The 12218-nt window shown below is 43.9% G+C and overlaps 1 long non-coding RNA gene across 1 annotated transcript; it reads right to left on the minus strand.

Moving 5' to 3' along the window:
- Positions 1–7510: 7510 nt before the first annotated feature.
- LOC132541909 (uncharacterized) lies at positions 7511–10953 on the minus strand. The gene is made up of 3 exons (XR_009553021.1): positions 10880–10953; positions 10177–10326; positions 7511–7867 (listed from the first exon to the last, which is right to left on the minus strand). It is a non-coding gene; the product is annotated as an uncharacterized LOC132541909 (long non-coding RNA).
- Positions 10954–12218: the final 1265 nt, after the last annotated feature.

Raw genomic sequence — 12218 nt, forward strand, 5'->3', positions numbered from 1 at the left:
AACATTATATCCTATTTTTTTTAACATAGGCTTTTAAAAATATTTTTGTTGGGAGTCGGGCGGAGGTACAAGGACCTGCGTATGGATCCCCACTCGAGCCACTGGCTCCCCACCTGCAGGGGGGTCACTTCACAAGCGGTGAAGCAGGTCTGCAGGTGTCTATCTTCCTCTCCCCCTCTCTGTCTTCCCCTCCTCTCTCCATTCCTCTCTGTCCTATCTAAGAACGATGACATCAATAAAACAACAACAATAACTACAACAATAAAAAACAAGGGCAACAAAGAAAATAAATAAATAAAAAGATTTAAAAATATTTTTATTTATGACTTTATATGGAGACAGAAATTGAGGGGGGGAGATAGAGAGGGAGAGAAAGAGAAAGATACCTGTACACTGTTTTACTGCTTCCCCTTTACAGGGGACCAGGGGCTTTAATTTGGGTCCTTGTACACTGTAATGTATGTGTTCAACCTAGTACACCACCACCCAGCTCCCTGACTAGTAGTTTTTAAGATGTAGGTGGGTTTCTCTGTCTGTTCTTCCAGTGTCTATGAGCTGGGGCACAGGAGCCTGTGTAATCTCTGTATCCCTATAGGTCTGAGCTCACAGTCCATGGTCATAGCTAGGAACATTCTAGGCTGCACTCATTTCAGGACCCGTTTTCCTTAAGTGGCAGAGTATGTTGACCCATCCTCCCTTCAGAGAGTGGGGCAGTCCCTGCCATTGTTGATCCACATTGAAGGCAAGGCCCTGCAGAGGCCCATAAGATGGTCTATGATGCTGTTCCTGATGGAGATGATCAACAACAGTGGAGAAGGGATCTGTTAGAGGTCTAGGCCCATCATATCTATTTGGGAATCCCAGGATTCCCTGACTAGGGCCCCGGATGATGGGGTGACAAGACCAGCTCTTCAGTGAATCCACTTTAACCCCAAGATCCCCTGTAACAAGTATTCACATAAAGTCCCTTTGGATACTCAAGTGCCATCTTTCAGAGGAAGAGGGGGGAAGTAATCTGAAGGCCTCATAAAAGAGAGACCCTGGGCTGCTAGGCATCTGTGCATTCCCTGAACACATATATTCCCACTCACAAAGACCCTTTTAGAGCCCCTGCTCCCCGCCTGCAGGGGAGAAGCTTTACTAGTAGTGAAGCAGGCGTGCTAGTCTGTCTATCATCCACTCCCCTCTCAATTTTTTTTTTAGTGACCAGAGATTATTTATAGATACTGTAGTTTAGAAATAAATAAAGACAAATGCAAAACTGGGATTGTATTTAAATATAGTTAAATTGATATGACCGTTATAAAGGAGTTTAGTTGTGTAAAAAAAATTTTTCCCCCCTCTGAGCACAAGAGAAAAGTTAGCTTGTTTCTTTTTGTTAAACATTTTTCCTCCAGGTCAGATCAGAAAACACCCCTCTCAATTTATGTCCTATCAAAATTAAAAAAAAAAAAGAGGGATTAATGGCCACCAGGAGCAGTGGATTCATCATGTTGGCACCAAGCCTCAGTAATAACCCTTGTGACAAAACCAAATTCTGGTCAGACTGCAAGCTTTCAGGCCTCCTAATCCCAATCTGTTTTTTCATTTTTTTAAACTTATTTTTTTTTTGCTTTTATCTTTGCACATCTGCATTTTTCAAAAAGATCCCAGGTGATTTATATGAAAGTTAGAATTGTGAGTTACTCTGCTTAGAGAAAGATTCTATATCATGAAATGGGCCTCTTGGCTAGACAGTGAGCTGAGGGGCAACACTCCCTATTCTCACTTATTCTTCCATTCACTATTTCATTTGGTCTTTGCACTGTGCCACTGTCCAGATCACTTCATTTGTTCTTTCAATCCATCACTGTTTCCTGAACATCTACTATTTTCCAGGCAATATTCTAGACAAAATTCATAGGGCTCATTTTATATATATTTATGAGAGAGGTGGGGGGAAAAGAGAGACAGAGAGAGAGAGAGAGAGAGAGAGGGAGGGAGTGGGAGAGAGAGAGAGAGAGGTCAGAAAACTGCTCAGATCTGGCTTATGGTTGACTACTACTTTTTAAAAATATTTATTTATTCCCTTTTTTGTTGCCCTTGTTTTTTTTTAAATTATCTTTATTTATTTATTGGATAGAGACAGCCAGAAATCAAGAAGGAAGGAGGAGGTAGAGAGAGAGAGACAGACAGACAGACAGACAGAGACAGAGAAACACCTGCAGTCCTGCTTCACTGCTCATGAAGCTTTCCCCCTGCAGGTGGGGACCAGGGGCTTGAACCGGGTCCTTGCGCACTGTAACATGTGCGCTCAACCAGGTGCACCACTGCCTGGCCCCGACTACTACTTCTATAACTATGTTTATATATATTTTGTTTTGTCCATTTTTTCTAGTTCCTGCCTTCTCTTCCATTCTCAGTCATACCGACATCTCTTACTACTTCCAAGTGTCCTTCCTTTTTTCCTCTTCTCTCTCAAGGTCCCAAATGGAATTGGGGTTCAGAGCTCTCTAGTCATCTTTTTTTTAATTAAATTTTTTTTTTTTTTAATTTTTACATTACAGAATTACATGTCGACAGGCGTTTGAATCCACACCATTCCCACACCAGAGTTCTGAATCTTCAGTCTCCCCACTTCCTGGTTTCCGTCCAGGAAGATCTACCTGCGAACAAGCCCTGGCCCTCTCAACTTACATTGAAAATGGATTCCAGAAGAATTTAAAGACGGGTGCTGTCTTTGTTGATCTCACAGCAGCCTATGACACGGTCTGGCACCGTGGTCTCCTAGTCAAGATCTCAAGATGCCTGCCTCCATGGGTGGCCAACACTATATCGTTTCTTCTCCAAAACAGAAGATTCCGGGTACATCTGGGTGACAAGTCTAGCAGATGGAGACTTGTCTCAAGTGGCCTCCCCCAGGGCTCTGTTCTGGCTCCTATGTAATATTTACATAAATGACCTCCCAGAAACTTCTTCAAGGAAGTTCATCTACGCCGATGACATCTGCTGGCAACTCAGGCATCCAAGTTCGACATCCTCGAGGAAACACTCACGAAAGACATGTCTCTGATATCTGATTACTGTAAAAAATGGCGACTAATCCCTAGCACTGCAAAAACGGTATCATCTGTTTTCCATCTACACCATGCCTCGGCCTCGCGTGAGCTTAATGTGCAGCTTGGCGATACGAGAATCCGGCATGAAGCCCAGCCAGTCTATCTTGGCGTTGCTCTTGATCGCACTCTGTCATTTCACAAACATCTCATGAAAACTGTAGCAAAGGTGGGCGCGAGGAATAACATCATTGCAAGACTGGCCAGCTCCTCATGGGGCGCGAGCGCTTCCACACTACGATCATCATCTCTGGCATTATGCTATTCCACTGCAGAATACTGTGCCCCAGTATGGTTCCGTAGCCCCCATGTCCACTTGGTCGATTCCAAATTATATTCCTCCATGAGGATAATTTCTGGAACCATCCGTTCCACCCCGGTTCCATGGCTGCCAGTTCTTAGCAACATCGCCCCGCCAGATATTCGTCGGGATGCGGCATCTTCTAAGTTCATTTCCCACGTCTACGCTCGACTGGACCTGCCAATATACGCGGATATCTACGCCCACCCTGTCCAACGCTTGACGTCTCGTCACCCAATCTGGTCCCCTACGCCTACACTGAACTTCTCTGTTCCAGTCTCTTGGAAACAGAGTTGGCAGTCAGCTGAGGTAAAGAACAAACACCTCATCACAGACCCCTGCAAGCGTCAACCCGGCTTTGACCTAGCACGTTATGATTGGGCCCTCCTCAATCGCTATCGAACAGGCCATGGCCGGTGCGCCGCTGTGTTCCACCGCTGGGGAGCCAGAGACGACCCGAACTGCCCCTGTGGCTCCAGACAGACTATGACCCACATAGTCAACGACTGCCACCTCTCCAGATTCAAAGGAGGTCTCGAAACTTTACATCAGGCTCAACCTGACGCTGTTGACTGGCTATGGAAGAAGGGCAAATGCTAGAAGAAGAAAAGTCTCCCCACTGCAATCCAACACAGTTCGCCTAAGGTTGTAGATAAGGGCCAACCATCATCTCTACAACTACCTGTCCACATTTATACATAGTTGCTCCTTTCTTTTCTGATTCAATCCTCCCTTCCCCTTCAAGCCACTCATGACAACACAACTACCTCTATACGTCCCTCTCCTTTTCCTTCTCTCTCTCTCTGGGTGCTGATGGAGATAGAGTTCAGAGCCCTCTTATCTTCATTCTATCACTTCTCTCCCACTGGGAGTATGGATCAAGGTTGTTTTTGGGGAGCAAAAGGTAGGAGTTCTGACTTCTGTAATTGCTTCTCCGCTGAGCCTGGGCATTGGCAGGTTGATTCATACCCCCAGCTTATTTCTAGATCTCCCTGAATGCAGCACCTTAGAGCGCTCAGCCATCCTGACTTCCTTCTATCTTTCCCTAGTGGACCAGAGCTCTGGAGGACACATTGATGAGGTCGTCTGCCCAGAGAAGTCAGGATGGAGTCATGGTAGTATCTGTGGCTTTATGTTTGGAAGGTGACATGGCCTAAGTTGAGACAAAATGGTTAGTAAACAGGAACCAAAAAGTAGGATTAGAACAGATGAGATTAGGGATTTTAGGGCATTAAATTTTTTAAAAATTATCTTTATTTACTGGATAGAGACAGCCACAAATGGAGAGGGAAGGGAGTGATAAGGAGAGAAACAGAGACACCTGCATCCCTACTTCATCATTTGCAAAGCTTTCCCCTTGCAGGTGGGGACCGGGAGGCTTAAACCTGGTCCTTATGCACTGTAATGTGTGTGCTTAGCCAGGTGTGCCGCCACCCAGCCCCTCTATTCATCTTTCCCTAACATTTCTCTCCCTCTGGGAGTATGAGCCAAAATTATATTTAGCGTGCAGAAGGTGGGAATTCTGACTTCTGTAAGTGCTTTTCTGTTAGACATGGGCAATGGCAGGTTGATCCATACCCTACCTTGTTTCTGTATTTCCCTAGTGGGGCAGGGGTCTGGAGAGGTGAGTTTTCAGGACACACTGGTGAGGTCATCTGCCCAGGGAAGTCAGGATGGAATTATAGTAGCACCTGAAACTTGGTGGCTGAGAGGCAGTAAGACATAAAGCAGAACAAAATGTTTAATAAAAAGAAACCTAAAAGTAGGAATAGAGCACACGAGTTTAGGGATCTTAGGGTAGAAAGAAGGTAGGGAGTCTATTTTAGGTATGTTCCTAGGGGTCTGTGACTATTAATTTTTGCTTGAGCTTAATAACAAACATGGAGGTGGTCTAGGAAGATGGTGCCAGAGTGAAAATAGGGCTAGAAGCTGGATTAGGGCAGAGAGTAGCTCCCAGACATGCAAAAGGACTTTTCTTTTTATTTATTTGTCTATTTATATTTTTATTTAAAATTTTTAGATTATCTTTATTTATTGGGTAGAGACAGCCAGAAACTGAGAGGGAAGGGGGAGATAGAAAGAGGGAAAGAGACAGAGAGACACCTGCAGCCCTGCTTCACCACTTGCAAAGCTTTCCTTCTGCAGGTGGGGACTGGGGGCTCGGATCTGGGTCCTTGTGCACTGTAACCTGTGCGCTCAACCAGGTGTGCCACCACCCAGCCCTTATTTATTTATTTTTTAAAATTTATCAGGGGGGGATTGTTTTACATTAGACAGTAAATACAATAGTTTGTACATGCATAGCATTTCTCAGTTTTCCACATAACAATACAACCCCTACTAGGTCCTCTGTCATCCTGCAAAAGGACTTTTCATGTCTGAGGCTCTGAGGTCCTAGGTTCAATCCCTAGCACCACCATAATCCATAGATGAGCAGTGTTTTGTGTTCTCTCTCTCATATTAAAATCAATAAATCAATAAATAAAGTGATGAGGGGGGAGGCAGGCTTACCTGGCAGAGCATACATGTTGCCATGTGTGAGGACTTAGCTTCAAGCCCCAGTCCTTGCCTGCAGGTGGAGGCTTAACAAGTGGTGAAGCAAAATTGCAAGTATCTCTCTCTCTCTCTCCTCCCATTTCCTTTTCTTTCTCCTCTCTGTCTCTGTCATATGGCCACTAGGAACACTGAACCAATCATCACTGTGCCCGCGCTGAGCCCCAGAGATAGCCCTAGTGGAAAAAAAAAAGTGACTAGGGAGATGGCTCATATTATTGAGAACATTCTTTGCATGTGTGCTTAGGTCTCTCTTCAAGTAGTGTAAATCCTAAAACATTACAAGCCCAAATAAAGACTGACATAAAGATCCTGGTTTGAGCCCCCAGCTCCCCACCTGCAGGGAAGTTACTTGACAAGTGGTGAAGCAGGTCTGCAGGTGTCTCTTTCTCTCCCCCTCTCTTCTTCACCTCCTCTCTCCATTTCTCTCTGTCCTAACAATGACGACATCAATAACAACAACAATAATAACTACAACAACAATAATGTCGAGGGCAGCAAAAGGGGGGGGGAAGCTCAAATAAAAAAGTATAACACCTTGGAAAGTCTAGAGTCATGTGGACTTGGTTCCACTGGATGGTAGAGGGAGATTTATTTAGTTTTTTTGAGACTCAGTTTCTGGTCTAGACAGTGAGGATAATTATAGGTCCACCAAAGGGTTTCTGTGGGAGGTCAGTGAGGCCATGTATGTAAGATACCCAGCACTGAGCTCAGCCACTATTCATCACTGATCACTGTTCCCTTAGCTTCCATTCCTCACTCATTCACACATTGTTTCTGTGCTATTTTCTGAAGCATGCTAAGCCCACAGTACTCCCCAAAGGCTTGTACCTGCCACCCTCAGATGTGGATCCCAAAGTTGTTAGCGTCCAGGTGAGAACAGGGTGGTACCAGCTATGACTAACTCCACGCTAGGAGAGTGAATCCTCTCATGGTGCAAACATGGGCCTCTGAGTCACAGGCACCTTGATTCTAGTCTAACCTCTTCCTCTCACCCAGGTAAAACTCTGCACCTTCCAGAACCTCAGCCATTCCAACTGCCGGAGAAAGGAATTAGTTTGTTCAGACAGTGGGAATAAACTAGGAGACTTTAAAACAATGTTTGTTTGTTTGTTTATTATCAGAGCATTGCTTAGCTCTGCTTTATGGTGATGCTGGGTTTTGAACCTGGCACCTCAGAGCCTCAGGCATGGGAGTCTGTTTGAATAGCCATTATGCTATCTCCCCTACCCAAAACAATATGCATTTATTTGCTCACAGTTCTGGAGATGAGAAGTTTGAAATCCAAATGTCAGCTGAGCCATGTTTCTCTGAGGGAGAAGTTGAGTAGAATCATGTTTCTCCCTAGCTCTTGGTGTTGACTATCAGTCCCTTGCTCCTGCAGTCTCTGTCTTGGTCATCCCATAACCTTTTCTTCTTGTGTTTTTCTTTTGATTTAATTTTTTTTAATGCAACACTGGGAAATGAACACAGGACTTTGCACATACACAATACTTCCCAGTAGCCTCCTTCTTCTTCTCCTTCTCCTTCTCCTTCTCCTTCTCCTTCTCCTTTCCCTCCTCCTCCTCCTCCTTTTTTCTTCTTTGATTTAATCATGACTGACAAGATTGTAGGATAAGAAGGGTACAATTCCATATAATTACCACTACCAGAGTTCTGTATCCCATCCACTCCATTGGAAGTTTCCCTATTATTTATCTCTATGGGAGCATGGACACAGGATCATTATGGGGTGTAGGAGGTGGAAGGTCTGACTTCTATAGTTGCTTCTCCAATGGACATGGGCATTGACAGGTCAATCCATACTCCCAGCTTGTTTTTATTTGTCCCTACTGGTGAAGAGCTCTAGAGACACATTGGTGAGGTCATCTGCCCAGGAAAGTCTGGTTGGTGTCATGTAGCACATGTAACTTGACAACTGAAAAAGCATTAAGATATAAAGCAGAACAAATTGTTTAATAATCAGGAACCTAGAGGTAAGACTATAGTAGATGAGATTTGGGGTCTCCATTTTAGAAAGAGCTAGGAAGTCTATTTTAGGTAAATTCCAAAGGGGTCCATGACTTTATTAATTTTTGTCTGAGCCTGACAGCTAACATGCAGATGAGTTGAAAGTATTGTCTGGAGAAATGGTGTCAGAGTTGGAAAGAGGACTAGAAAGCTGGATCAAGGCAGAGAGTAGTCCCCAAATATGGGAAAACTATATAAATACTGCTAAACGTACACCCCATTGATCCGATCTGGAGTTCATATTCAGCACAGGAGCCACAAACTTCTGCAACCGTGTAGGTCTGAACTCGCATTCTGTGATCACAGCTAGGAGCATTCTAGGCTGCACTCAGTTCAGGACTTCAAGTGCAGAATATGTTGACCCAGCCTCCCTTTGGAGAGTGGGGCAGTCCTTACCATTCTTGTTCTACATTGAGGGCAAGGTCTTGTATAGGCCTCTGTATAGAGGGTTTATGACTTTATTCCTGATGGACATGACCAGTGATGATGGAGAAAGGGATCTTTTAGATGTCTAGGCCCATCATATCTATGTGGGAATTCCAGGATTCCCTGACTAGGGTCCTGAATGATAGGGTGGCCTGGTAGTGACCAAAAGTGCCATTATTAAAGTGTGCTGGTCTGTTGCCCTTACTCACCTTTTGTAGTCCTTACTTTATCTGACAAGGTTAGAGAGTGATTGAGGGAAGTGAAATAGAAAGTAGGTGAAGAGGAAGGTATCTAGGTCTAAGTAGAAACTATTTGATTAAGTACTGTATGACATCATTTTTAGGTCTTTTTACTTACTTGCTGCACTTGTTGAGTCACTGCATATTGTACACTTTTACTTTAAGCTGTATATTTTACCCTAACTTATGGATATATGTGCACATGTGCCCTACCTCATGGGCCGTGGTCTATATCTAGGTTCTATAGCTTTGTTAGGAAAAATGGAACCACCCGAAATGGAATTAAGGCGATCTTCCTTATGACCCAATAATTTCTCTCCTAGGGACATATCCTAAGGAGTCAGGCTACCTTTCCTTACTCATTCACATATTTGATTCTGTGCTGTTTTCGGAAGCATCCTAAACCCACAGTACCCACAAAGGCTTGCACCTGCCACCCTCAACCTAGTAATTTCTTTATTGGATCTTCCCTTCCTTATGACCCAATAATTTCCTTATGACCTTCCTTATGACCCGATAATTTCTCTCCTAGGTATATATCCTAAGGAGTCAAGCACACTCATCCAAAAAGATATGTGTACACCTTTGTTTATAATAGCACAATTTGTAATAGTCAAAACCTGAAAACAACCCAAGTGTTCAACAGCAGATGAAAGGCTGAGAAAGCTGTGGTATATATACACCACAGAGTATTACTCAGCTATTAAGAATAATGAGCCTTCCTTCTCTGACCCATCTTGGATATAGATAGAAGGAATTATGTTACATGAGATAAGTCAGAAAGAGAAAGGTGAGTATGGGATGATCCCACTGGTAAACAGAAGTTGAGGAAGAAGAGCAGAAAGGGAAATGCAAAGCAGAATTTATTTTTTATTCTTTATAAAAAGGAAACATTGACAAAACCCCACTCAGTTCTCACAATACATCTTCCTAGCACCCTTTCTCCATGGGGGCCTGGCCTAGAGTGGCATGCAGAATATGTGTGTGTGTGTGTGTGTGTGTGTGTGTGTGTGTGTGTTTGTAAGGTTTTACTGTATAACATTCTGAGTACATGTACTGGTTGGGAAGAGCAAGAGCTGCTAAATTTCTTTTTTCTTTTTTGGAAGTCCTGGGGGCTTGCACTTGTGGGTTAAAATTTTTATTCTGTTTACTTCAAAGGGAGAGAAAAAGAGAAAAGAGAGAGAGAACTTCCTCTGATGCTGTGGTATATTTATGTGGTGCTGGGGCTCAAACCCAGGTCTCACACCCCTACCCAGTGAGCTAGTGAAAACACAGAGATGCAAAGGTGAACCATGCTCTCTCTGGGTCATAGAGGTGTCAGAGCTGGTATTTCAGCTATGACAGGCTTGACTAGGGAGCCTGTGCACTTGATTTCAAGTAACATTGTCCAGTGATGACATATCCAGAGGGTCCTTCATGGGGCCCTGCTCCCTACCTGCCTGTCAGCAGGAGGACAGTACCTGGGAGCAGCAGGTGGACAGACGTCAGGGGAAAAGGTATTTTATGAAGGGTCCTCAGTTTCTCTGAGCATGATTCTTGCTGTTCCTCTTACTCCAGAAAACCAGGTCATGGTGGGTGTCAAAAAGACTGCATCTTCCTCCTACTGAAGCAAGAACTTGGGCACAAGGAGAAGCTCTCCCCAGAAGGGGAACTCTTTTGCTCTTGCCAGGGGCTCCTTTCCAACTCCATCTTCATCTGGGGCCTTTGAGAGGAAAGAATGAAATTATATACATATTTAAAAAAACCTTGTTGGGACTAGGAAGTGGTTATTCCAAAAGCACACACTTTTCCAGCCCCTGGCTACCACATGGGAACATCATGTCAAGGGGAAGCTTCATGAGTAGTGGAGCAGTGCTAAAATGTCCCTCCTACTTTTCTGTCTATCTCAGTCTCTAACCCTCTACCTAAAAAATAAAACAAATAGTAATAATAAAAAAACACAGAAAATCAGGATCCACTGGGAGTGGTGGAATTATTCAGGTATGAAATCTCAGCACTAATTCTGGTGGCAAAAACCAAACAAAAAGCTTGCTTTCAAGAATGTCATTAAGGTATTTCTTTGTTGGTTTCTCCTGTGTTTTGAGTAATGGTCTTTGTAGCTTTTGGGGACCTGCACCAAGCTCTTTGAGAAACCCAGCACCCACGTGTCCCCACATGCCCTGGGTGACTCTCACACTCAGTGGCAGGTGGGCAGACAGAGGCCGTGGGTGTGTGCCAGGCTCTGGGGTATGGGGGCTGGCAGCTCGTTTGCTCACTTGTGTGTGTGGTGGGCACACCCAGCAGATTGAATTCCAGGAAACATGACAGCTCAGGGTGAGGAGACAGTAGAGTGAGGAGGAGCATTGTGGGGTGAGGTGAGGACGTTGTGGAGTGAGTCAATCGGTGCGGAGATTGTGGTGAGAGGTAGTGGGGTGAAGAGCATTGTGAGGTGAGAGACGGTGAGGAGCATTGTGAGGTAAGGAATGAGTGAAGAAGTAAATGCTGATTAACTGAGTTCCTGGGTGCAAGTAAGAAACTGGAAAGAGTATTGTATAGGCAGCTCTCTCTCTTTCTCTCTCTCTCTCTCTCTCTCTCTCTCTCTCTCACACACACACACACACACACACACACACACACCCTTACTGCCTTAGAACTTTCATATCCCAGTAATTTTTCTAGTGAGGTAATGAGATTTGGCCCTCACAAACTGTAGACCTCAGCAGAAATGGTCATTCAAATGCTACCCATTTAAATAACAATGTAAAGAACTCCTGTTGTCGGGAGTTGGGCAGTAGCGCAGTGGGTTAAGCACAGGTGGCACTAAGTGCAAGGACTGGCGTAAGGACCCCAGTTCGAGCCCCTAGCTCCCCACCTGCAGGGGAGTCACTTCACAAGCAGTGAAGCAGGTCTGCAGGTGTCTTTCTCTCCCCCTCTCTGTCTTCCCTTCCTCTCTCCATTTCTCTCTGTCCTATCCAACAATGATGACAGCAGTAACAACAACAGTAATAACTACAACAATAAAAAATAACAAGGGCAACAAAAAGGGAATAATATTTTTATTTTATTTTATTTTATTTTATTTTTACCAGAGCACTGCTCAGCTCTGGCTCATGGTGGTGCAGGGGATTGAATCTGGGACTCTGGAGTCTCAGGCTTGAGAGTCTCTGCATAACCATTATGCTATCTACCCTCTGTCCAAAAGGGAATAATAAATATTTTTTTAAAAAAAACTCCTGTTGTCTGCGAATTATAATTTATTCTGAGAGTTTTTCCCCTAAATTAATGTTTGAATCTGTCAGTGCAGCAGCTATAGAACTTCTTATAGTAGGTCACTAAGACCCTAAAAGCTACATGGGATACAGGAATGGCTTGATCAAGGGGACATTGCAAGAGTGCTGTATTGATTCATGTATGTTTATGGTAATTCTCCTTCTTTCTAAATGTTACTATTTTAAAAAGTTTAATTTATTTATACTTATTTTTATCAGAGCACTGATCAGCTCTGGCTTATAGTGATATCTGGACTTTGGAGCCTCAGGCATGATAGTCTCTTTGCATAACAATTATGCTATCTATGCCCAACCTTCCTAAAATATTTATTTATTATTGGATAGA

The sequence above is a fragment of the Erinaceus europaeus genome, chromosome 1 (assembly GCF_950295315.1).
Source record: "Erinaceus europaeus chromosome 1, mEriEur2.1, whole genome shotgun sequence".
Lineage (NCBI taxonomy): Eukaryota > Metazoa > Chordata > Mammalia > Eulipotyphla > Erinaceidae > Erinaceus > Erinaceus europaeus.